General features: G+C 39.8%; 1 protein-coding gene and 1 long non-coding RNA gene across 2 annotated transcripts in view; both read left to right on the top strand.

Annotated features, from left to right (window-relative positions):
* Positions 1-27,988, top strand: part of CELF4 (CUGBP Elav-like family member 4) — a 553,093-nt gene that overhangs the window by 195,593 nt on the left and 329,512 nt on the right.
* LOC141549598 (uncharacterized) overlaps positions 1,041-27,988 on the top strand; it is a 43,899-nt gene continuing 16,951 nt past the window's right edge. Inside the window, exon 1 of the long non-coding RNA XR_012484392.1 lies at positions 1,041-26,641. This is a non-coding gene — a long non-coding RNA (uncharacterized LOC141549598). The remainder of the gene's footprint in view (positions 26,642-27,988) is intronic.

Below are 27,988 nucleotides of genomic sequence, written 5' to 3'. Positions count from 1 at the left end.
CCTATCTCTCTCTAGATCTTGTATACCTTTAACTCCTCACAAGTGTGCAAACATACACACATGCATTTCATATTTGCATGTGCATGTACATATACATATGTCTACACAGGCACCCTCTCCTGGGTACTGGCACCAAGTCTCATTCCAGCACTTAAAATCCAACTAGGGTCACTCTTCTTTTTGTTGAATATCTCTTAAAATATTCCTCTAGGCTCAGAAAGGCAAATTGGGAAGAGGGTGGGGGTGGGGAAGTGGTGAGAAGTGGAAGTACCATCTGGAAGGCTCTTTTCCAAGAGTTTTTCAAGGCCTTGGGCTGAACTCAGTGCATAGAGATGATTTAGAGAAGGCTCCCCTAAGCAGCCAGATGTGTGGAAGCTGATTTGGGCCTCCCCTTCCTCCTTCCCTTTCCCTCCCCTACTCACTCTTTTCTTCCCCTGGAAAGCTCTTTCTTAAGATCCCTGTGTTATAACTGGGGAAAGGTTTACTATGTTTGGGGGGAGGGAGGAGAGAGAGAGAGAGGGAGAGGGAGAGAGAGAGAGAGAGAGAGAGAGAGAGAGAGAGAGAGAGAGAGAGAGAGAGAGAGAGAGAGAGAGAGAGAGAGAGAGAGAGAGTGTGTGTCTTCTGGAGAAGAGTTAGTTTTTGTTTATTACAAGTGTAACCTTGGCTTATGGGGAGGGGCAGGACAGTGGGGAATCGCTGGAGCCTGGAGGTATAAGAATTTAATATTCATAAATGACCTTGCCAGGAACTACTTCAGCGCCTGGCCCCCTCTCACCCCTCCCGACTCTCTACCTCAAGACTCACAGATGGAGCTCTCCTCAGATGACTTCCCATAGAATCATAGGACTCTTTTACGATTTTATGTAGAATGAAGATTTTAAAACTAGAAGGCTTTTATCCAGAATCCTCAGTTCTTTCTCCCAGAAGCTCATCAAATTCTCTCCTACTATTGTTGGAACCCCTCCCAGGTCTAGGTCTGCAGTGTCAACATGGGAGTATGTGCACAAGGACTTTCATGGGTCTGTGTAGTGCACCATGTGGTCTATCAATGACTCTCTAATGTATGTCTAACTGTGAGGATCTGTGTGCACGTGCCCATGGCACATTGTCCTATATTCATGTATGGTATAGATATGCAAATTTCTGTGCACATACTAGGAGGATCTTTCTGCTTGTGTTTCAGTTGAAATCCATTTTCCACCCTAGTACTTGTCTAGGCACAGAGTAGGTGTTCAAACACTTGTTTAATTGTACTCAAAAGGAACTGAGAATACAGGTAGAAAAGCAGTGGGAAGAGCTTTGGATATAGAATTAGTAGAGCTCCTATTCTGATTCCAACCTAGCCTCCAGCTACTTGAGGAATATTAACCAAGTTCCCTAATCTCATTGAGTCCTGAAAATAAAAAAAAATCTTTCTTTTATCATCTATAAAATCATGATAGTAATACTTATTGCCTGTGTATTTCATAAGATTGTTGTGAGGAAAACATTTTACAAGCTTTAAAGCACTATGAGTCTGAGCTGCTATTAAGTAAAGCAGAAGTTTATAAGATCTGAGTCAGTCAAGTCCTAGAATTATTATGTAGAGAAAAAAAAATTGAAATCTTCAAGTTGAGGGGATTTTAAGAGGTCATCTACTCATACTCTCCAACCCCCCTCTTTTCCAAACTTCCATATTTCTATTGAAGACACCGAGTTCTCTCCAATTTCTTAGGCTGGCAACCTTGGTATTATCTTCCTCAATTCATATATCCAGTCAGCTGTCAAATCTTGCCATTCTTATCTTGGAAACATCTCACATCTGGCTCCCTACTAACTACTCACTCAGATACTGCTCAGATACTCATCTAGAATGCTTGCAACAGTTTTCCAATTGGTCTTCCTGCTTTGTCATCTCATTCCACTCTAGTCACCTGATACTGAAAGCATCGCCCAAGGAATGTTCCTTAAAGACAGAACTATCCATGTTACTCTTCTATTTTATCAACTCATTGGTTCTCAATTACATCTAGTCTTAGATAAAATAATAGCTTTGAAATCCCTTCACAACCTTGCCCTAACCCATCTTTCCATACTTACTGAACATCATTCCCTCTTCTGTACTGTGGAATCCAATCCAAATTGTTTCTGTTCCTCTAACATGATACTCCATGGACTTTGCACTGTCTGCCCATATGCCTGGAATGCATTCTATCTTTCACCTCTGCCTCATAGAATTCCTCTCTTCAGTATTCTGCAAAAATATCATCTTTGACATGAAGCTTTTCTTTATCTCACCAACTGGCTAGTGTTCTCCCTTCCAAACTACTTCATTTTACCTTATTTATTTGTATTTATTCTCTTTATACTTATTCACTATATATTTACATATGTCCTTGTTTTCCCCATTAAAACACAAGTTCCTTTTGAATAGATTGTTCCATTCTTTGTATTTGTAACCCCAAGACACTGCACATAGTAAGCACAGTTGTTGATTGATGAATTGATATTTTCAGTTCTCCTTCTCTAAGCAGATTACTTGACCATCCAAACTTTGCAAAATAGATAACCAAGTGTTCTCTTGAAGGTATCCAAAGGTAAACTCCAGGGCTTTCTTTTGATAATCCTTTTATTCTTTAATTTCCTGAAAGTGGGGAAGTTATCTTATGTCTAACCAGGATCCCTCCTGCTTTAATTTCAGGCAGTCTCTGGCAGAGTAAGGTGACCTCCACAAGCTGCCAAGTTCTTCTCCCAAGAACTGTAGGAAGATTCTTACAGAAATATAACAACCCTTTTCTTTGCAATATAGAGCCTTAGCTTCTAGGGATTTAACATTGATTTTGAAGGGGAAAGATATGGATCACTTGATCCCTACTCCCCAAATGTGCCTCCATTCAGCAAACACAGTATATCATGTATCTAAAATTAAAATGCCTTTCATAGGTACTGTTGTCTCTTTTTTTCTTTCAAATTTGTAAGCAAAGAAGAAATGAAAGAGAAATCAATGGAGGCCAAGAAACAGAGGGACAATGTTTTTTGGGGATTGGGCTGCTGGCCAGAAAGAAGCTTTATAGCCTGGCTCTAAACTTTGAGAAATAAGAATTTCTAATGGAAATACCACAGATCCCTTACCAGAGGCCAATTTGAACATCCTTAGTTTAGTTTAGTTTTTTTTCCTGCTTTAATATTCACCAGACTTAGCCCAAGTCAGCAAGTACTTTCAATTCAACTTGAAAGCATGAATAAATAAAGACCTACTATGTGCCAAGAACTTAATAGGGAATACTACTGCAATATAAAGTCAAAAACTAAACAGTCCCAGTGCAAAGGATCTTACAGTTATTTTAGTGGGGGGGTGAATAAATATAAAATAAATCAAAATAACTTTTCGAGGGAGGAAAAGCACTAACTTGGGGAATGAAGCCTTTTCTTCTTCAGAAGGCATTTTAGCTGAATGTTAAAAAAAGTTCCAAAAGGCAGAGGTGAGGGGGGAAAGCACTGGAGACAGCTTGGACAAAATCATGGAGATGGGAAACACGATGCCCTACATACAGAACATGTATGGTATTACTTGGCTGGAATATAGAATTCTTGAAGGAAAATAATGTGTAAGCACCTGAGAAAGACTTTGAAAGACTTTACATGTCAGACAGAAGAGTCTGTATTATATCCTAAAAGCAATAGTGGTAGAACTTAAGCTAAGATTATCCAGCTGAGGTCAGGGGAGGAAGTGGGAAGCCCCTGACCCCTTCATCTTCAGAAATATAGGCTAGACATAGCCATCCCAGAAAAGCCATCATGACTTACTTGCTCTTACCTCTGATTTCTTAATTACCCTATTACTGTAAATAATCTCCAGCCAAACAATTAGCTTCTTCATTTTTGTTTGAGCTAATTTTTTTTAGTCTCAACCTTAAGGTTAGAAACCCTTAAGGGATAGGGAAAAAATACCATGAAGTCCAAAGTTGGCTGGATGTCAGTGCTTCTCTGTAAAGTTGGTGGCATTAGCTTACTTATCCACTCTGCCCACCTTTTCTACCTCTCTCCTTTCTTTGGTATTGGCTGCTCCAACTGATACCATTTGGAAGTGCCAGCTACTCAGTGATGTCTCAGACATTCCAGCAGGAGCTCTGCAGCCAGAGAGCCAAAGGAGGTCCTTTCTCAGGGACTGAGTGCTGACCCAAAGGTAGGATGTCCTTTAAGGACAAATCACAGGGTATTTTCCTGAGAGTGAAAAGAAGAGCTTTGGAAAAGGCTTAGAAATAATGCTAGCTATAGGATCTGAGGTTTTGGGTTCCAATCCTACCTCTGACAATTACTAGCCATATTATTTTGGCCAAATCACTTTTTGTCTTTGGGCCTCAGTTTTCACATCTATAATGAAATTAGACCAAAATGCCCCTGCCATATATTCCAACTCCAGAGCTCTGATCATATAGCATTGTCCCTGGGTTTTCATGGGTTCTCTAGGACAAGTCTACAAGGGTAGAAGGGCAGAAGTTCTTATTCCTACTAACAGATGAAGAAATTGAGACCGAGCAACTAGCCCAAGAATGAATAATAAGACCTCAACAACCATTCAAGGTCTTTCAAGGGTAGATGAATATATATAAATAGGACAAACACAAAAAATGGCTACAGCTAATACTGATTGAACGATAGCCCATGGCTTGAATTGTCCACAGCACACATTCTAGAATCTGGGGCCATATGCAAATAAAACCCATGATCATACACTATCCAACACCGTTCTCTAATTGTTCTTTAGTTTGATTGTTTCCTCAATTAGACTAGGAGCTTCTCAAGGACAAGAACTATACCTTCTCATCTCTCTCACAAGAGTTCAATAGATCCTTTTCAAATTAATTTCTCCCCTCCCCTCCAACCCCATTCCTCTTCCTGACTCCAGGTCTGCTGGATGTCCTCTGAGCTTTGAGGGGAGAGATCATACTGGCTGCCCCTCACATCCCAACCTGGTTATTAGTTCCAGCACGTTCTCCTCACCAAGGTTCCTCCATCCAAGATTGCCCGGAAAACTCCATGGGGAATGTGTAAGGGACACCTTGGGTCTAATGTACTAACATTTAATAGGCAGATCTCTTCAGGTTCCTGCATTAATATAAAACTGTTTTGTTAGTTCTAAACTAGATACAAAGTCACACTGGAGAAGGTGGTATGTCTGGAAAGGAGATACAATGGAGAGACATAGTAGGCACTTAATAAATGTTTGTTTCTTTTATTTCTTCCCTCCCTCCCTTCCTTCCTCTCCCTCTTCCTTCCTTCCCTTCATCATTCCCTTCCTTCCTTTCTTCTTCCCCCTTTCTCTCTTTTTCATTCCTTCTTTCCTTGCTTTCTTTTCTTTCTTTCTTCCTTCTTTTCTTCCCACTCTCCTTTCCTTCCTTCTCTCCTTCTTTCCTTTCCTCCTCTCCCTCCATCTTTCCTTCCTTTCATGTCTTTCCTGCCGAACTGGCTATATTTTATCCTCCAGAGGAGTCTCACCTGGACCACACTTAAACTTTAAGAACTGAGCAGGAAGAACACTTTAGGGAGGCAGAGCTCTGAGAATGCTACATCAAGCTATTGTATGAGCATGTTGTCATGAACAAGACCCTTCTTAACTGGATATTGTACCCACCTGACATCTCCTGCCCCCTGCTCTGTCACCCAGGCACTGCCTGACTTTGACTATTCTTAAGCCTGTTTTTGGAGAAACCAAGGGTCAGAACAGGCTTCATTTCCAGACTAGACTAGGTTCTGATCCCAAGAATCACTGAGCTCACTGCACCAGATACATGAGATTCAATTCAGAGATACTAGGCAACAGGCTGGACCTATGACTCCTCTGCTCTTTTCTTTCTCTCCTTGTTCTAGGCAAACCCCAGAGCTCAGAGACCAGGTACTGTAGAAAGTCCTTTGTATCTGGATAACTTACCTACAGCTGCTGGACTCACAGCTGGAAATAGAGACCAGGACAGGTGATTACATTAGAATTTGATCCATCTTTGGAATCCAAGAAAAGGGTTCTCAAGCTGGAAACAAACAGGTCTCAACTATCTGAAGCACCCATCCACAAGCCTGCACGTAAAACAAAAAGCATCAACATTAATTAATCAATATGAATGGGCCACCCAGACATATGAATAAAATCCTGAAGGATATTTAAAGAGATATTGATGAAAAGAAAGTCACCCAGTAAGAATCAGATAGCCCTCCCAATTTAGATGGCTTATGTGGGCTCATATATCACCCTATCTTCACTGGTTCACCTAATAGAGTCCTTTTTTGTCTGTCTCCATTCAGTTCCACTACCAAAACTGTTCTCCACACTGCCATGCTCATTCCTATCTTTTCTCATATCATCCCTGGAATTCCTACTGCCTCCTCTCTGAGGCATCTGATGCAGTAGACAGAGTGCTAAGCTTGGTATCAGGAAGAACTGAGTTCAAATCCAGACTCAGACACTTACTAGCAATGTAACTCTGTGCAAGTCACTGATTTCTGTCTGCCTCAGTTGCTTCAACTGTAAAATGGGAATAATTTATCTCCCTTACTTGTTGTAAGGTTCAAATGAGATAATGGCTTGGCATGTAAGCATTTAATAAATGCTTGTTTTCCTTCTTTCCTAGATCCAAATTCTTAGTGTTCTTGTAACCCCAGCTCTTCCACAAAGTCTTATCTCTAGTTTCCTGATATACAGAAACCCTTCTCACTTATAATCCACACTAGTCACTCTAGTATTTGACCACATGCACTGTTCTTTTCACTATCTCCTGTGCCTCCCGGCTAGACTGAGCTCCTGAGGACAGACACTTTGTCTCGTTCTCCTTTCCCTCTAACAGGATAGTGCAGGATAGAGCTGAGCTTATATAGTGCAGAGGTACAGATCATTTGATTCAATCTTGGAGTTCAGGGTACCTATGCCCAATATGACAAAATGATATCAAAGAGATCATCCCCAAGTCTAGACTCCACCTTTTAATTGTCATCATCAGAGAGTTGTTTTGTTTTGTGTTTTTTTCCTGATAGAATTATCAGTCCTTTTAAGTGTCAGTTTGCCTTCTAGCTTTGAGATTCAGTAATATGCTGGTCAGATGGCTTTAGGAAGAGAGGATCAGCCTGAAGTATAGTCTGAGAAAGCAACTGCCTCTGCAGGCATTCCAGAGAGTCCTCCCCACTAATAGCTATATAGATATATGTAAAGATACAGATAGAACTTGAATTCAGTTCTTTTAAGACTTTTTCTTTCATTTGCCTCTCATTTAATTTTCAGTGGTATTTCATTGTGAAAAGTATATCCCACTGGGCATCAGAAGACCTAGATCCTAGAGACACTACTAAGTAGCTACATAATCTTAAGCAGGATTCCTCCTCTCTCTGGGCTGCCTCAGTTTCCTCAGCTATTAAATTAGAGGATTGGACAAGATGATCCCTAAGACCTCTTTGAGGTCTAACATTCCCTAATACTAACTAGTTCTTGTCCTCCCTCCATCCAAGATAATTTCTTAGTCTACTGAGTCCCACCTGGATGCCATTGAATGGAGCTTTCTCTTGGGTTTTATTCATCTGGAAATATCTCCATCCATCTTTTTGACTTTCTGGTTAAAACACCTACCTAATCCTAACTTAATCCCTTTCAATTTGGGGAGAGAATTGAAGGGGGAAAGCATGTAACTGAAAGGCCTAATACTAACAGATGGGTAAAAAGTTTGTATAAATTACTCCCGCCACTGTCAATTCTACCTCTCCAGATAAAGTGATATGAAAGGTGTTTCATTTATAGGGGAAATTAATTGCCATCTGTATGATTGGACAGTGTGAAAAAACCACAAGAGGTGTCCCATATATTTTTCTTGCTGGGCTTAACACCTTTTGTGCATAGGGCGCTTGTGTTTCTCTGGACTTAGGAGATAGTTAGCATTTACATGACTGTGAGTGTTCCCCATTCTCTAGAGCTTATAAGGCCATGTAAGCGGTTCAGCCACCAGAGTCTAACTCAAAAGTCACAGTAGCACATGTATATTAGTCAGGGGGATCACAGAACCAAATCCAACCCTGGATTCTAGTCCTGTCTCACTCATTCATCCATTAGGTATAGCTTAGCTAGGTGATTATTGAATGGATGGATAAAAAGTCTACTGTACAAATTTCAGATAATTATTGTGGGGTTAACTAGCTCTATGATCTTAGTCAAGGTACTTAGATCCTTTGGGTTTCTGTTTTCTTAGAGAGATAGAATAAATTGCCTAAAGGAACAGAATTAGAAAGTAAGTAGAACCATTCTTTCAACACAAGATCTTGAACTCAGAATTCAGCGCCCTTTCCACTCCACAAATGCTGATTTCAAACGTTCTGTTCTCTTGTCAGAGAATCAGTATCTTAGTCATCTTTGTAGCTCTCACATGATTTAGCATAATGCCTTAGATATAACAAGCAGGCACATAAGAAAGATCTGCTGAATCCAATGGGGAAAATATTTCAAGTTCTTTGCTTATTCAGAAAACATTCTTTGGGGAATAACTAAACGTGGTGACTTTGGATAAGTTGGTTCCCTTTCTATAAAATGAGGGGGGTGCTTGAGAGAAGGTCTCTGAGGTACTTTTAAGCTCCCACATTATTATCATTATTTTTATTGTTGGGAACTGGATACTCCCTGGAGAAAGGGAAGTTTATTAAAGCTGAGGTGTCCACTGTTATTTGGATAATAGGGGGAAAGACAAGGTAGTGATTCTTAGGAAGAGCAAATCCAAAGATTGGGGAGATATTTAGGGGCAGTTTTCTTAGTATTTTTTTAAATTATATAACATGGTTAGCTGCCTACTTTATCTCTACCTAGGGCCAGCCTGGTCCTTTGCCAAATGCCAAAGCTGAAGGATCTGAGGCCTGCAAAGCACACAGCTTTTGGCTCTGGGCTGGTATTTTGTTCCCTTCAGGTCTCCTGGGTTTCTAAAGGAGGCAAAGGTAGTTTCAATTGCTTGGATGGACTTTTCTTAACAAATTGTAGTAGCTTACATTTATATAACACTTTTCATCTGTAGTTCAAGTGTTATAACCATTTTACAGATGAGAAAACTGAGGACCTGAAAAGTTAAGATTTGCCCAAGAGCACTCAGCCAATAAGTGCTTGGAACAAGGACTCGAATCTAAGTTATCTTACTCTGGATCTAGAGTTCTTCCCAGAGCATCAATAGTCCCACAGAGCCCTATGCCAGGGTTCTTTTCTCTCTCAACTACTTCCTTCATTCCAATCATGCTCTTCCCAGCCCCATGTGGTCATTTTCAGTTTGGCAAACTGAGACTCACAGATTTGTATTTGTCAACAGGGTGAAAGTTCAAGTGCTTTCTAGACCACAGACTAGGAGGTTCTGAGAAAGAAATAGACAGAGACAGAGGCAGAGACATGAAGTTTATAAGTTGCCTTTCCCTCTTTAAAAGCATGCAGACAACCATTAGCAATCATTCCTCTTGGCAAAGATCTAATCTGCCCTAGAGTTGGGGACAGTGTGGGATTGGGGAATATACCTCTCCTAAGCCAACTAAGAAAAGCCCAAGAGGAAAGAAAGAGATAGGAGGAAAAAAAGGTGTGTCAAAGTTAGTGGGGCAGAGGCACTGGTGTCAAGCCATCCTTTCCCCCTTCCTCTATCAAGGAAGCTGGCTGGTCTCCAGATTAGCAAATTGCTTTCAGGTTCCCTGAATTATTTTTCCTTCCTTCTTTCCTTTCTTCCTTTCCCAGGGGTCAGGTCCCAAACACCACAGAGCTGAGGAGGGACTTTATGGTGACTTGGCTGACAAATAGTTCTGCTGGTGGGGACAATGGGGGATGGAAAAAAGAGTTGTCTATGTGGCCCAAGCCACTGCTAGAGAATTGTGAGTCACCAAGTTTCCTAGAATCTGAGAAATCCCAAGTTCTACCAGCCCATCCCCAATCTGTCCCAAGAACAGAATCCTGATAGATTCAGAAATCAGTCAGATAAGTACTTGTTATGTGCCATAAATTGTACAGGAATATGCTGAGACTGAGGAAGATGAGAGAAAAGAATTGGGCAGGTGCCATCTGAGAAAGGGGAGATAGTAAGGGAAGCAGAATAGAGAAGCACTAGCTTGCTGAGCTAGTGGGGCCAATAAGGAAGAGACTCTAACCATCTATGATGTTAAACATAGATCAATAAAACAAGGGGAATGGAATAGGGAAATAGAAGGGGAGGGGCATTGGGGAGGATTAAGAAGGTAGAGTTTGAGGGAAAGAATAAAGTGGAATGGATGGGAAGCTGGAGGTGTTTAGGAAAGGATCTGGATTCAGAAGGAACCATTTCCGATGGAGGGAATTTATGTAGGGAAGAGTTGAGGGGAAATGCAGCCAGGGCCAGTGAGGTAAATGCTGTGTCTGAGTGTGATAAGCAAGTGCCTGTGTGTAGTATATTTGTTTGTATGGTGATGACAGTGATGATGGCACAGGGAAATGGGAATGTGTTTTGATGCATGAGGACTAGATTCACTGCTATCAAGTCAAGACTCCTATCCTGGGGCAGTAGTGACCATGGTGGTAGTTATGATCTACTCAGTGTCGCCACTCCCACCTAGCAGAATGGAGGATGACTGGTGATTAGAAGCTGCCCAGTGAGGCACAATACTGCCTCCTACTTCTGCTTCCTCTTTCGGGGTCCTCCTTCCCAAATTAAGGCAACAGGTAGAACTGGTTTTTCCCTCCCCCTGCTAGAGTGATCCCTTAGCTTTGACCAGGAGGGACTTAGTGAGGGGGCACAATGGCTAGAATAAAGCTATGGAGAGAAAGGACCAGAAAAAAGTGGGGGAGGAGGATGGGAGAACGAGTGCCGTTGCTTAGGAGATTTAGCTAAAGGAAGGAGACTAAAGAAGGAGAATGATAGAAGGGGGGGAATGGCTGGCAGGCAAGGGATGTTTGTAGGCAATGCTAATAGAATGGGTGGAGCTTGAGAGGGAGCTCGGGAAGCTCACAGTTTAAATAGGAAGACAGGTCGTCCTCACCTTTCCTTCCAGAGGTGGCCTTGTCCTTCTGGCTCAGACTACATCTCTCTACGTTAAATGCTTACCTGGCAGCTTTGGAGAGGGAGGCTCAGAGAGAGAGAGATAGTGAAGAAAGTTGGGGTAAAAGCTGAATAACTGGGGCAATAATGAAGGGAGCCTCTTAGGTACCACTAGAACATGCTCCTTCACATCCATGTATACAAAAAAGTAACCACATTATACAAAAATATATGTATACAATATATGTGCATGGTTCTGTATATGGAAGAGGGAAGTCTAGAGACCCCCTGATCATTTGAGTTCCCCAATTCACTTGATGAAATTACAGGGTGTCAGGTTTTAGTCCATTTGTAGTTTGTAAGGATATAGGGCAAAAACCTGTTTCCAATTTCGAGTGCTCTATTTACAGGATGAAAATGATATGTAGGAGAGACTATGAGAAGCTAGAGTGTGCCCCCCTCCACTTAATTCACACATATATACATACTTATATTTGCACACATACACACATCTAAATACCTGGAAGAATTCTGATTGTAGCCATAGCTTGCTGGTAGGATAACCTTTTCACCATTTTGAGTAGGGAGAAGGCAACAGGGTCAGGCCCATATCTTATGCTATGGAAAGCTTTTGAGATAATTGAAAGGGCTCCTATAACAGAGGAGAGTGGGTGGCACGAGCTCCACATTTCCATAGTACTGTGAAATAAAATGTTTTTCAAGAAAATTAGAATGTGGGGGTTGGGGAACATGTCTTCTGCCTTTGAGTGAATGAGCATTTATCAGAACTATTAAGACAATGAGCTAATATTCTATTCAGATTTAAATAATAAATTAATCTGCATTATACTGAGGAGACCTGAGAGAGACTTAATTATCTTCTGTACTTTAGGGTAGAAATGAAGGTTGGGATGCGTGCTGGGAATATACAAAGGTACCCTTACTGCACCCAGCAGTGTAGAAGTTTAAATTCTCAAGGCTCCAGGGAAATTATCACCAAAGAGTCTCCCCAACCTCGAACACCAGAAAAGCCCTCACCACATCCCATGGGGGTGAAGTGCCTTCTTCTGAGGTCTGGAAGCCTGATGAGGTGTTGAGCCTTGTGGACCTCCTCTCCCCTTTCTGCTCTGTTAAGTCAACAGTCTAAGACTGGTAAACAGAAAGGAGTAAGTAGAATGTTGAGTTTTGGTACTTAAAGCCTAATGGAGTCACCAGGTTGGTGGGATAAATAGTTGCAGTCTTGGGAAAAGATTTCTGAATATGAAATTATATTTAGAAGAGAGCCTGCTGGACTGAAAGTCTACAAGTGCAACCTTGGACATCATTGATCAGGGATCAGTTTCACAGGGCACCCATTGATTCTCTGGAACTTGAACTTGAACTTCAGTCCTCAGGGCTTTCAGCTTTCAATGTTTCCTACACTTCACAGATCCTTAAACTTCATCTTGATACAGTGAGGCTCCTCCATCCTGAATCCACCAGGCTTCCAGCTTGTGATTTAAAGCTTCCCTGCACCCAACCCTCTACCTTTTTTTCCAGTCCCTACCACTCTTTGGTAGCTTATACTTTTAGCACTCACTTCTCTTTCTCTTCTCCATAAGAGTGTGTCATCTAGTTTTATTTGCAAGGAAAAATAAAATATACAAATTTGGAAATAAAATGACCTCACTAGAATGAGGTAATTGAGAGTATAGATAAAAGAAATCTATCTAGCCCCAGACTAAATGCCACCTAAGCTTTTTAAGCTTTCTTAACTAAAGTTCTCCAGACCTTGTTTCATTCTTGATCTTTTCTAAGGAGGAAGTTACAAGTCAACAGGTCAGCACAAAATCTCCAAATGGTCTCAGATCAAAGCAGTCTTCTAATGAAAAGCCCAATCTTCCCCCCACTCACAGTGAGGGGAGAAGAGGGCAATAGAAACAGATCATTTTTCTACACAAAGCAGCAAAGAAAAAGAGAATTCTAGGTGAAACCATTTATCTCTATTGTGTATAATTTACCTTTTAACCATGTATATATAATAAATCAACATATTACTTTCAAAGCTGTCCTTCTTGACTGTGTTTCTTTCCCTCTGAACTTCCTCTCCTCTCTTTTATTTTGTATATTTCCACAAAAAAAAAATATTCCAGTGGTCCTCTTGTTTCCTTTCTCTTTATTTTGGCAACACTATCTTTAGTTTCCTCCTCTGCCCCTTTAATAATCAATCCAAGATTCACTCTTAGCACTCCTTAGCAGTCCCCCCAGTCAAGATATGAGCTTACATTGGCAACTATGTAAATATGTTTTGGCCACTTTTCTCTAAAGGAGTTTATATCTCGTGCATAAGGATATTACATTATTTTGCAACACTCAGCTAAATAACTTCCCCTCCACCCTACTAATAAACTGCCAAGGAAATACATACAAAATAGATACATATATGTTTATTACCTCAAAAAATCTAGCCCAAGAAAATGGAATAATTCCAAAGTTTATACAAGACACCCCTCTCTTTAGTGGGAATGAAATCTGAGTTCTGGTCCAGGTTCTACTACTCATGAATTAATTGGCTACATGACATTGGAAAAATTCTCTACCCTGTCTGTGACTCAGATTCCTTATCTATAAAATGGAGAAAATACCACTTGTTTTGGATACTCTGTAGGGGTGTTGGGAAGATCAAATAAAATCTGTCACCAGGTGTCCTTTGAAATGTCTAAAAGCACTAAAGAGTATGTCACTATTATTCAGAATATTTGCCTTAATGTTTTATTCTTACTACCTTCTGTGACTCTGGATAAATCATTTAATCTCTTGGACCTAAACTTCTTCATCAGTAAAGTAGGAACAATATTTGCACTTTCATAAATCTCAGAACTGGTTGTTAGGAAACTGATTTGTAAATAAATTAAATGTGAGTCATTGTTATAAGTTATTATTGAAAACTCTTTAGGACAGGAATTTTGAACTTGGCATTTCCTTTTGTGGAAAACCCAAGAATTTCATGATTTTCCCCCCTTCTTCATTTCTGTTTCTCTCTGTGAGAGGGAAGCTTTTCACACCCTGGGTAAGCCCAGCTCAGAGAATGCTATTTTCAGCCCAGAAGCCCCAGCAACTGAGATGTGAACTCACACCTTTATCTCTTCAAACATTTTCCCCATGGTGTCCAGGTGTGAACCCTAGAGCTGAACTAGGGTACCACGCTGCAAGGATCTGGGCTGTTTCTCTGAAATTGGATTTTGGAGCTGGGCTGGCCAAGCTTTAGAATAGGAGAATGTGGAAGCTATACGGTGCTTAGAACAAGCTTCTCTTCCCAACACCCTTGCTGCTAAACTTAGCATTCCCTTTTGTTGAAAATACAAGAATTTCACAATTTTTTTTCCTTCTTCATTTCTGCTTCTCTCTGTGAGAGGGAAGATTTTCACACCCTGGGTGAGCCCAGGTCAGAGAATGCTATTTTCAGCTTAGAAGCCCCAGCAACTGAGATGTAAACTTACACCTTTAACTCTTCAAACATCTTCCCCGTCATGCCCAAGTGTAACCCTGGAGCTGATGTAGGGTACCACACAGCAAGGAGCTGGGCTACTGCTCTGAAATTGGAGCTTAGAGCTGGGCTGGCCAAGCCTTAGAATAGGAGAATGTGGAAGCTGTTTGGTGTTTAGAACAAGCTTCCCTTCCCAATACCCCTATTGCTACTGCCTAAAACCTCCAGAAACATTGGATTTGGGGTTAGATAGATCTGAGGTCAAGCCCGGTTTTATTCAAGGATCTCAGACAAGTAATATTGAATCTCCTTTAAAAAAATAACATAGGGGTGATAATACAAGTGCCAGATTAGGTTCAGATGATCTCATTCAAATCCTGATTCTGCCACCTATATAATCTTAGACAACTCATTTCTTTTCTCTAAGCCTCAGCTTCCCCATCTGTAAAATGAAAGGAGTTAGATAATCTCTAAGGTTCTTTCTAATACTAAATTTCTAATTCTATGATTTTGATTTACTGGTTTTCATGAGGCAGATTCTGGGTAAAATTTAGGATGCCATAGAAGTGTGAGCTCTGGGCATTGTAAACTAACAAGCCTGGGATTTAACTGTAGATCCAGGGCGCTCTCTCTGTACTATATCATGCTGTTTTTTCCTCCTTCCATCCCTTTGCCCCTTCAATGCTTCCACTTCCTAGGCAAAACAGAGTTATGGGGATTGAAAAAGGATTATCTTTGGAGAGGTCATTCCAAAAACACCAGGGCTAAAAAATTTGGTGATGGAAGATGCCAGGAGGGCTGAAATGGAAGCCAGGAGTCCTGAGTGATAGACTCTGCTCTCTCCAGGTGCATGATCTTAGTCAAATTATCACCTCACTAAGGCTTGAGTTTTCTCCTGCATAAAATAAAGGGTTTGGTCTAGGGTGACTTCTGCTTCTAAGATTCCATAATTTTGTGGATCAAAAGACCTGGTTTCTTCAGGAAGGGAACCAGAAATAGAAACCATCATCCTCACCATCACCACTCCCCTCCCCCCACATACACACACGAAGTTGTCTAAGGTTATTTCTGGGGGCAGGTTTGCTTTTCAGAGTAGGTACTTCCAAGAATGGTAGCTAAGGTAACCACAGGCCTGTGGATGACAAATCGGGCCAGGAAGTGTTAGCTTCCTACTGGCCCATATCAAATGCTACCTCCCACACAAAGCCTATCTTTATTCCCCAAGATGCTAGTACCCATCTTCATAGGTAAATCCTATATTTCATAGATACTGTTCAGGAAAACACAAAAGTTTGATTTCTTCTTACTTTTGTAACCTCTCCTTTTCTCTCTGAGGAAAAGCTCCTTCTCTCAATGTCTCGGGTCATTCTCAAAGACCATAAGATGCTCCAGAGATACAGACCTCTAAAGTGGGTTTCCTCACTGGAAGTTCCCTAATGAAATCATAGGTGTAATTTACCAGAGACTACAGTATTTTGACTTTATTATTCTGAATAAGATAGCGCTGGTTGTATTCACAGGCTGGAGGAATGGGAAGGAAAAGGGTTGCCTTTCTAGGGAGGCATTTTACATGGTATCTTGCCTACTTGCATAGGCAAGTACCTTTTCTTGCCAACAGAAAGGCAATCTTTGCCTTTCAAGTGCATCCCCTTTTCTTGATTCATCCATTTTGACCAATGCAATAAAAAGTGGCCCCCTTACCCCTACCATCAAAGGAACAAAAAATTGTTTTCTGAGTCAAGATGGTCAACTAGTTGGACTTGTCACCTGAGAGTTGAGTAAAATTAATTCAGAGCTTCAAACTTAACATCCTCTTTATAAACATTTACAACCAATCCTCAATTAACCAGGAGCCAATCTCAATTAAATTAGTTTAAGTGGCAATAAACTTCCAACATGGAACCTTTGCTGATCTTCCCATGGTACAATAGAAAGAGTACTGGATTTGAATGTCAAAAAGACATGGGGCTGATTACTGTCTCTAATACTTATCACTTGCTACATTCACTCTATAGATCTCAGTCTCTCCATCTGTAAAAGGAGTAAGGATAGATTAGATGATCTTTGGTGTCTTTTCTAGTTTTCAAATCTATGAACCTAGTAAAGTGAATCTGTCACCTCACTGAAGGGGCTATTTCCTCCAGTGATACAAATGGAAGCCTATCCATGCCTGCCTATTTATGTACAATTCTTGGACTTGTCCTCCCATAAATACAGAAATGAGTTTACTCATTATGCTGGAGACTCTAGTATGTTTACTCATTGGTCAGTGGATAAGGATCTCACACACAGAACACCAACACCTAAGTTTAGTATAGGCTAAATACTGTGTGAGTCTTAGCATCTTCTGCTCCCTTTTCTACCATTTTGCCACTATGACTGAAGAGTGGGTAGTTTTCACAGGACTGAGAACTATTGTTTATTTTCCTTTGTTTGCTATGGCCAAAGAATTTGTCACTGGATAGCCAGCTCACTAGTGATGAGCCTCCCTCTCCTTAGCTAGGATGGCACATGTCAAGTATAATTACTCCTCTGTGAGAACTCTACTAGAACCCTTTAGAGTATATCCAAGCTGACAGAATTTCCACTCCATGGGCATAGCCTCTGAAAACTGAGGGTCAACTCCTTGCCACAGCAAGGTCTCTGAGCTAGACTTTGTGGAGAATAACTGAATAAGTGATACAATCCTTACAGTAGTCATTAACTCAGTCACGAACACACAAGATGTCTGGATATCTCTTTTACTATATCTTGAAATATTAAAATCTTGTTTTACTACTTGCATCTCCCCTTCGGTTCTCTAACTAGATCTTAAGCATCTTAAGATCTTTTATCTCTTTAGACTTTTTAAGAGAGATTAGTGAGCAACTAGAATTCCAATTTAAGTAGGAAGAGTGTAAGAGAGGGAAGAGTGTGAAATGAAGTCAGAAAGGTAGATTGGGAGAGAAGAGGGGTTCATCATGTAGACAACAGGAACTTCCTGAAGATTTTTGAGTGTGGGAGTGATATGGTCAGATCTGTGCATCAGGAACACAAAGATAAAATTTCAAATATGGTCTCTGCACTTGAGCTACTTACATCCTCATTTCAGAATCCAAGTATATGCATATGCACTAGTGAACAGTACAAGAGAATAGAGAAGCTAGTGCTGATGGGGGTGAGTCATGCTGATTGTGTGTGAGCTTAGTAGACTAAAGGAAAAAGAAACCAAGGGAGAGTGAAGTGGTCAGGGTAGAATTGAGGAGGAGACTTTTTGTCACTTGGACTTGAAGGAGGACTAGATTTTTCTAAGTAGAAAAAGAGGGTGTTTATTCCAAAGGTAGAGGTACAACATAATTAGAAATGAAATTATTCAATACCTACTCTTAGCCTTAGGCTTCCCAATTAAACAGCATTTGAATATAATTTGTTTATATATAAGTTGCAAATATGTGTGTGTTTCTTTGCACTGTGCAATCCCTCCTCCTCTTCCTGCCCCTCCCTCTCTGTCATTCCATATCTATCTCTCTGTTTCTGTCTCTGCCTGTGTCTCTCCATATCTCTCTATCTCTGTCTCTCCTCTCTCTCTTTTTGAGTCTCTGTTTCTCCAGCTCTCTGTTTCTCCGTGTCTCTGTCTCTTTCTGTCTATGTCTCTGTGTGTATCTGTCTCTTTGTCTTTCTATCTCTGTTTCTGTCTCTCCTCTCTATGTCTCTTTCTGTGTGTCTCTATCTCTGTCTCTGTGTGTGCCTATGTCTCTCTGTTCCTGTCTCTCCTCTCTATGTCTCTCTCTGTGTGTGTCTCTATCTCTCTTCTCTGTCTCTCAGTGTTTCTGTTTTTGTCTCTCTCTTTCTCTCCCTCTCTTTATCTCTCTGTCTCTATTTCTAGCTCTCTGTATTTCTCCCACCTTTCTCTTCTTCTCTTCCCTCTATGTGTCTTTCTCTGTTTCTCTGTCCATTTGTCTCTGTCTCTTTCTGTGTGTCTCTTTGTATTTCTCACTCACCTTTCTTTTTTCTATCCCTTCTCTCTCCTCTCTCTCTTTCTCTCTACTTCTCCTCTCTCTTCCTCTCCTCTCCTCTATTTTTTGTCTCTGTTTCTGTCTCTCTCTCATACACATACATACACACACACACACACACACACACACACACTCCTACACATGCACACACTCTAAACTACAATCAGTCAGTCAACACTGGATATGCATATGCCTTCCCTATTCCTAATTTTGTGGTTGGTAGCCATGGAAAAGGATAGAAGAACTACAAACACTGTCCTTATCCTAGGAGAGCTCAGTGGAATGACCAAGACAAAAGTCACATGAAGGCGAGATCTTCCAGACCCTCATAAGTCTATTTCTAAACAGTGAGAGATCTAAACAGCAGCTTTATCCATATAACTCCCAAGACCAGAGGCAAAAAAGGCAAAAAGGGCTGTTACCTCTTGGGCCACAGAAGGTTGAAGGTTGGAGGCACCCCAAAGTTCCTCATCCTTATTGTAGTGCAATTTTATTTTATATCATGAGTGATAAGCATAAATAACCTTTAATTTTTCTTTATTAATACATTTTGGTTTTGCATTACATTTATTTCTGAATATCTCAATCTACCTCCCAACTCCCTTCTAACAAAGATATAAAGAGAGGTAAGGAAAAGCAGTTCAGGAAGACCAAATGTGTATTGATCATACAAATACATTGGTCTGATAATGTATGCAATATTCCTCACCCATGGTCCCCTTCCCCTGCAATGAAATGGAGCTTCATTTTCTCTACTCATATCTCTGGGGCCAAGTTTGGTCATTATAATTACACTACATTCCGTTTCATTTTGTCAGCATGAATAGATTTTAAAGCCTAAGCATATTGAATATGATGCAACCGTGGCTTCTTCATATTTCCAAAAGCATCAACTCCTACTTATAGCTCATTAATTGAAATAGTCAAGTGACTGATTTGGAGTAGTGAGAGAGCTTTGTAAGTATGCTGGGCCAAGCAGAATAATGAAACATTGCAGGAGGTAAGCCTAAACCAAGGAGGCTTCCTGAAGAATGCAGATTTTGAGCCTTGTTCAAAAATATGAGATTTGATAAACACCCACCCACACCCACAGCTGGTTAAAGCAAAAATGACAATAGCATCCTCAGACAATCTGCATTAAACCCCTACTATGCTCATGAAAAAAGGGCTATATAATCCATTTGCTGTGCTTTATTTTTATTAAAACAAAGAACGTCTAACCATATTTGAGTAAGCAATTTTTTTCATTTCATATCTGAAACATACACAAGTAATATTCTTTAGTTTTATCCTGATTTGCCTTTCCAAGAATGTGAATGTAGAGGCTTTTTTATCAACATGGTGGCCATTAAGTAGCAGAAATGTTTGCTGTTACAATCTATTCTGATATAAAGCCTCTCTTCTCAATAGAAAGATAAGAAAATGAGAATGTTGAATGAAAAAAAAAGGCATTTATTAAGCACCTATTATATGCCAGACACTATGTTATGTATACACTTTATAGATATTATTTGATCATTTGATCCTCACAACCATCCTAAGAGGTAGATACTCTAATTATCCTCATTTTAAATGAATAACTTCTCCAGGCTAAATGTCTGAGGCAGAATTTGAACTTAGGTTTGCTTGATTCCAGATCCAGTCCTCTATGCACTGTTCCAACTAGCTGCCTCTTGGCATGGAGTAAGGCACATGGAAAAGGGTGTGCACTGTCATTTATGGTTAGGGCATCTGTTGTTTTTACTTAAATGTGTTTCTTTGTTACAATGGAAGCTTCAATGAGTGGAAAATGGAAAGGTTTAAAAGAAAATGATTATGCTGTAAAAACAAAAGACAGCAATAAAACTTAAAAAAAAACTTCTGAAAAAAAACGTTCTCATAAATTTCCTATTTCTAGTCTTTCTCCTCAGAACTCTTTTTTGCTATTTATTTATTTATTGGAAAGTTGGAGAACAAAAACCGCAGACCAACTTAATCTACATCTCTCCCATCAACCCTCTTCTCCATCCTATAAGGTTCACCTCCTGGTTCAGGCTCTCTTCACTCTTCCCCTAGACTTAGAGATAATATCTTATTTATTACAAATTGCATCTGACTACTGTATGACTCTGGGGCAAGTTACTTAACCTTAGGGATACCTTCTTGATTTGGAAAATGAGGGATTAAACTAAGTGATCCTTAAGGTCCTTTTAAATTCTTCCTCTGTGATCCTCTGACCTTATTAGTCCCAAATCAGCTTTTTTTCTGCTATGACAGATACAGAGCAGGGGCTTTTAGAGTGAGAGAGTCAGTGAGTCAATAAATATTTATTAAGTACCTACTATGTTCTCAGAACTGTCTTAAGCACTGGAAGAGTGTGATAAGAAAATTATTGAAGAGCTGAAGCATATTCAGAAGATAATATTAGCCCACAAGATCAGAGGGTGGACAAGAGGAGGAAATGGTCAGTTTTTCTGGGAGTGAGCTAGGGTTCCTGACCCCAAACCTGACACTGGATGTGAGCTCAAACTCCTATTCTTTACAGTTGACGAGAGTAGGAGTTTTGTTCATCCCTTTGGTATTTTCATGTCAAAAATTTTTTGGGGGGAAAGAGTAGTACAATGAAAAGAATATAATACTAAGAGTCAGAGTCCTAAGATCTGATTTGGGTTTTGCAAATAGAACACTAGACATGAACCTGGAAAACGTGAGTTCAAATCCTACCACCTACAAGTTCTATGACCTTCATCAAATCAGTCTTCCTCCTTGAACATCAGTTCCTTCATCAGTAAAATGGGAAAAAGATTATCCACATTATCCACAATATGAGAATGATGGGTGTCACTGAGTAGTGGGTATAGAATTAGCCTCCAAATCAAGACAACCTTACTTTAAAACCCACCTCTGAGACATGCTGGTTGTATGACCCCCAGACAAGTCAATAGTACAGAGGAAATGCAATTGGTGAGGGGAATTGACTGACTGTGGGTTTCCTATGCCAATAAAATCACAGGTCTGATAAAAAATAGTGAGAATAATACTTGTCTTACCTATCTCACAAGGCTGGTATAAGGATCCAATGAGATAATTTATGCAAATCCCATTGTAAACCTTAAAGTGCTATATAAATATAAGTTATTAACTTCCTATGGAACCCCAGGCAAATCACTTAACCTCTCCCAGATTCAGGTTCTCCAGCTATAAAATGTGAGCAATAGGACCTGTTCTGGCCGCCTCTCGTGGTTTTTGTTAGGGTCAAATGATATAATGGATATGAAAGAGATTTGAAAAGTATAAATCATGGAAGGATCATGATGATAATGATGATGGCACAACTTAAAAAAATAAAACCTGCCTATTAAAAGCAAAGCACTGAAACAGTGTAGATAGGATTAAATAGCCAGCAATTTCAAAATCATGAACAAACTTAGTCCCTAGCTTCAACACTTCTCCTAAAGCAATGAGTCAGGTTTCACTGAATGCCCCAAACAGAAAACGTGAGTAGGAAAAGAGAGGTCTGTACCAAGGGAGTTTCCAGTCTCATTGGAAAGTGGGGCCATTTCACAATTATCAATCCAAGACCCAGTAGAGAGAATGTATGCATACATTTATCCTCACTCACAGGTGGAGTTACAATTCAGTGTATATATTCTACTAATGGGGATCAGAAATACCATTTCCAAATATGATTCTGAGTTATTGATATGTTCTTGTCTTAAGGATGTGCACTGGCCCAAGATAATGTAGATAACTAGTTAGCAATTCAAGTATTAAAAGACATCCAATCATTTAGCAAGTATTTTTTAAGTGCTGCTTAAGGTCCAGACACTGTACTAAGGGTTGTGAACCCAAAACAAAAATGAAAATATAGTACTTCCCCTCAAAGAGCTCAAAAGTATTCTGAGAGGGAAAGGCTCTAGGAACCAAAGGATTAGGAAAGGCTTCCTGTAAAAGGTGGAATTTGGGGTAAGTGTTGAAGTAAGCCAAGGATAGCAAGAGGCAGAGGTGAAAAGGGATAGTGTTCCACATAGAAAAGACAAGAAATGCAAAGACATAAAGATGAGAAATGGTGTGGGTCAGTGAATTTGGACTGAACAGTGAATGGAAATGGATAAAATGCAAAAAAGACTGGGCGGTTTGGATGGGACTAGACAATAAAGATCTATAATGCCAAACATGGGACATTCTATTTGACTCTAGAAGTAAGAGTCAGCCCCTTAGTGACTAGTCTGTGGAGTTGGAAGGAGTTGTGGTCAGATCCATACTTTAGGAAATTCACTTTGGCTAAGAGAATGGAATCAATGGGAAGAGGCTTGAGACACCAAGGAGTCAGAAGTCTATTTCAGTAGATCAAGTGATTAGATGAAGGTATTTGTGTGAATGGAGACAAAGGGAATTGTTTGAAAGGTACTGGAAAGGTAACAAAGACACAAGAGTTTTACTCTAAGTGACAGAGAAGGTGGCAGTGTTCTCCAAGCAGAAGAAATGTAGAAGAGGGGAATAGCTTGGAGGGATGGGAAGCCTAAAAGGATAGATTATTCAGTTATGTTGAGTTTGAGATGCCTATGGGACATCCGATTGGAGTTTCCAAAAGTCATTTCCCAGGCCTGAGTTTCCAAGCTCTGTCTTCTGGGGAGGAAGCTGACAGAGTGTGGGTGGTGATGTCTTTATCCCTGAGACACCCTGCTGCTATAAAAAGCTCCTGACCCCACCTTCAGCCAAGTGAGAGCTGCTAATATAAACAGGCTGGTACACCTCACCCAGTTGCTATGAAGGTTCAAAAGACAATTGCAAATGCATGCATGGGAGAATTATAGGTTGTTAGAACTAGCAAGGATTTTAGAGATTCCCACCGTCTGACCCCAATATTTTATAATGGAGGAAACCGAGGTCCAGAGATCATAGATTTAGAACTGGGAGGAACCTCAATGGTCCTTTAGCATAACCCCTTCATTTTACAGGTGACGTTACTTGTCTAAAGTCCTATAGGGAATAAGTAGAAGAGCTTGGATACAAACCAAAGTCCTCTCACTCCAGATCTAGATGCAGAGAAATATCTTGCCCAAGGTCACACAGTTATGAGCTGAGCTGGAACTGAAACTCGGGGCTCCAGACTCCTAATTCTGCACTCTTTCCTGACCTTCCCTTTGCCATCCCTCAGCAAAAGCCAGGGATCTTTGCCCTGCTTGATGAGATTAGGGAAATTGCTGAAGCATGGCAACATCTGGAACTCAGCAACATCTGTATACGCCACCTTCTGCTTGTATATGTTTGCAAAATGAGATGTCCTGAAGTGAAGGTGCATGCAGCTTAATTTCCTTGTGAGGCTGAGAATTTTTTTAAGTTTTGTTTTATTGTTTTGTTTAAAAGCCAAAAATATTTGAGCTGCAACAGAGTGGTCTAATAGTGCCATAGCATGCTGCCAGGGCGCCAGGTTCTTACTCTATGGGGATGGTAGAAAAATCCAAAGCCTATCACCCTGCTATTACAGCATTTGCATTTATATGAGGCACCGACCCCAAGTCTCTGGGTGCTTTACTCCCGTATACATAATGCATTTTTTGTTGCTATTAATCAGTGCCAGGTTGAGATGAAAAGCTTCTATAGGCTTCTACAACTTTCCATTCAATTCAAGTGAACCAATATTTACTGGGCACCTTCCCATGGGACTATCCCTAGGCTAGGCATTCTGGGGAGAGACAAAGAAGGGCATTACCCTTGAGGAGGGTACAATCCAGATTGGGGGAGGGGGTTAAGATGCACATCTTCGAATGGGTTAGAGAAGAAGGCAAGACAGTGTGTGATCAAAGGCTGAACTGTACAATTCATATCTTCTGTGGGCCATAAGGTGTTAGAGTAGGACAGAACTAACAATTTTGACAACCCAGACCAGCTCTATAAAATTTGACAGGAAAAAAATAAGGGAGGGGGAGAATGGACTTTGGGCAGAGATCTCAGAACTTGGGGCAAAAAGAATATAATGAGTGAGTGACATAGGGGAACAAAGACCCTCAATTAGAAGCCTTGGGACACCCCAAAGTCATTGCTAGGGAAGCTACTGGAAAAAGGAAGGGTCAGGTTTGACTGAGTTTATCTGAGGTGTAGCCACCAGAGAAGTTGTCCCATCTTGATCATGGCTCTGGGAGAAAGAATAATTTCAATTGTTTATTCCAGCTAAAAGAACAAAATGGAGTCACTGTCCTTTAAATTTTGGTATCCCAGGAAAAGTTCCAGGCTACCTTGCTCTAGTTACAGGGGATATCTGTTGAGGCTATAATAGTGGGGAAGGTTATGTGGAGGAGGCAAAACTTATACTAACCCTGAAAGGAGAGCTATATATTAATTGAATGGGAGAGAGGAAAAAGCATATGGATGAAGCAGCATATCTAAAGCAGAGAGTGGAGTGATGGGCTCAGTGATCTGGGTGATAAAGAGATTCACCTAGCTGAAAGAGATGGCTTGTTTAGGGTATTCTTCAATGAGTAGAGTAAGGATGAAGAGTAAGTTGGAGCCAAAGAGCAAAGGGCCTTGAATAGATATTCAGTCCAAAGGAAAAGTAATATAGCCCATCTGTGTTCCTAGAACAGATTTGCAGAGAGATTCTACTAGATCAAATCCTTTGTCACTCCCTCCAAGAGGCCCACAGATTTTCAATACCTCCAATCAATCAATCATTAATGTATATTAAGCACTTCCCTTGAATCACTATGCTACATACTGAGAATACAAAGAAAAAGCAATAACATCCTTCTTTTAAGGAGCTTACATTCTAATAGTAAAGAAAACATGTAAAAAACCAAATACATATGTGATACACATTGAGCTTCTATCTTACAGCAAGATAGTTCAGTAAAGAACTGAATCCAATCCTGCCTCAGATACTTAGTAATTTCATCACTGGCCAAATGATTTGCCTCAATTTCCTCATTTATAAAAATGGGAAGAAGAATAGCACCTACTTTCCAGGTGGTCGTAGGGATCAAATGAGGTAATATTGTAATAGTCACGAAACATTTTACAAACTGTATAGTTCTATATACATCATTATTATTAAATCTATGATCCTTTAAGAGTAGAAGAAAAATAATCTTGAGAGTAAGACACTAGTTACTGGGGTACCAGAGAAAAGATGCTTACAGTAAGTAGTATTTTAACTGTTTCTTAAAGGGAGCCAAAGATTCTAAGAGCCAAAGACAAGGAGGAGAGTTTTCTAAACATAGAGGAGGGAAAAATAGCTATTGCAAAGGCACAGAGATGGAAGATGAAGCAACATGAGTGAAGAAAAACAAGGTCAATTTGCCTGGATCATAGAATATATAGAATAAGGTATGAGGAGAATGGAAGATAAAAAAGGGTCAGGTTGGGAAGAGTGTCTATTCCATCAAAGAAGTAATAGAAAGCCACTGGAATTGAATGAATAGGAAAGCAACTTTGACAGCTAACTGGAGATAGAGTGGAGTAGGGAGGAACTTGAAGGAGGAAGACCAAATGGTAGACTACTGAATTCCTCCCAATTCCTCCCTGCTTTACCTTAGAAAAAGATGGGTTCTGTCCACCACTAAGACTCCATGGGTTTTTAGACTATAGTGATCTGAGACTAGTTCTCTCGTACCTTATGCCACTTCCTATTGCTACTATCCAACCCTCTTACACCTGGTTTGGTTGGGATAGTTCCCTTTTCCCTTTCAGTTTCTTTGAGAAAATGGTTTGCTTTTCAAAAGGAACTTTATTAGCCAACAAGATAAGAAAGCTAAAAAATTGTCAAGTCATAGTCACTGGACCCATAAAAGGATAACTGGTCAAAAATTGTGGGTATTGCTTTTGAGTCCGACTACTTAGCCTATAATCAATTAACCAATCAATTGAAGGTACATTTCATCTCAAACTCTTTCCCTAATAATATTTATAAAATGCTTTAAGGTTTACCAAATTCTTTACATATATTTTCTCATATAATTCTCACAACAACCTAGTAAGTTAATAAGCATTTATGAAATGCCTGCTAAGTTCATATCACTTTGCTAATCAGTAAAGATACAAGGGAAAGCACAAAATAGCCCTGTCCCTGAAGAAGTTCAGACTCTAATGTAGGAGACAAAATGAAAACTGTTATGTGCAAACAAGACATATTACAGGATAAATTGATATCGTATTTTTATATCCATTTTATAGGTGAGGAAACTTAAGCAGAGATGAAGTAACTTGTCCAAAGTGACACAATGGTAGGTATGTGGGGTGATAGGATTACAAATTGAGGTCCTTATGACTCCCAAGTCCAACACTCTACTCACCATGCCATTTAGCCTTGTAGCCAAAAGTTGGATTTCAAGAAGTAGAAGTTGAAATAAAATAGGGGAATATGCTGTCTTATAATAAGAGAAACATATTTAGAAACTTCAAAGTCAACCAATTCCTTCATATTACAGATAAAGAAACTGAAGCCCAGATAGGTGCAGTGATTTGCTCAAAGTCTTGTAGATAGTAATCAGTAGAATCAGAATTTAAACTGAGGTTCTCTAACTCAGAATCCAATATAAGAATGTTTCTACAACCTGAAAAGCATGCTGTCTGGAGAAGAAGACACCTGGGCAGAACAGAAGATGAAAACTAGCATTTCTATTGAGCTTGAAGGAAAGGTAGCTGATAAAAGCTCTATCACCTTACATTAAATAAATGTCTTTGAATGATTAACATGATTTTGTTCAGGTTTTAATCACTAAAGGGAAGAGAACCCATCATAGCCTCAGAGGAATAGAAGGCAGCTTTATGAACAAATGAGTCTTGCTAAGACTCATTAGCAAGTCTGATCTCTATTTGGTCATACTTATCACATACATATCCAGACACACAAAAATTATGATTAAAAAAGACTTTTCTGAGGAAGGTGCACATTTCTTGGATTGATGCTCAATGACAATCAAACAACTGTTACTAATTGATTCTTCAAGATAAAAAAGTAGACATATAATATAAGCAGTTTTCAAAAGAAGAAATACAAACTATCAATAACCATGTGATAGAATACAACAAATCGCTAAGGAAAATGTCAGTTAAAACAACTCTATCAGATTGGTAATGATAATAAAACATGTTTAAAGTTGCAAATACTATGGGGAGACATGAATACTAATACATTATTGGCAGAGTGGTGATTGGTTCAGAGGGGGGGAAACAATTTACAATTATTGGAGGAAATTAAGTAAATTGTTCCTTTAAATTGTAACATTGTTACTTCTGCTTGGACTGGTAGGAGTTCACAGATAGAAAGACATGTTCCAGATATAACAAACTATAACACCATTGTTTTGTAATAACAAATAAACAAACAAAAAGAAACTTTGGAAACAAAACATGTCATTTGATTGAGAATAGCTAGTTAAATTGTGCATTGTGAACTTATGTTGTATTGTAAAAAATGATGAATATGGAGAATTCAAAGAGACATAGGAAGACTTATATGAACTGATTCAGAATGACATAAGAAAGACCTGGAGAATAATAAATTTTTAGCCTGAGAATAGTAGAACAAAGACATGGAAAATATTGATTAACTAGTTTCTCTGTTACAA

This window comes from Sminthopsis crassicaudata, chromosome 1 (assembly GCF_048593235.1).
Source record: "Sminthopsis crassicaudata isolate SCR6 chromosome 1, ASM4859323v1, whole genome shotgun sequence".
NCBI classification, from domain to species: Eukaryota; Metazoa; Chordata; class Mammalia; order Dasyuromorphia; family Dasyuridae; genus Sminthopsis; species Sminthopsis crassicaudata.
The sequence above is the reverse complement of the archived record's forward strand: the minus strand, read 5'-3'. Positions and strand labels throughout refer to the sequence as shown.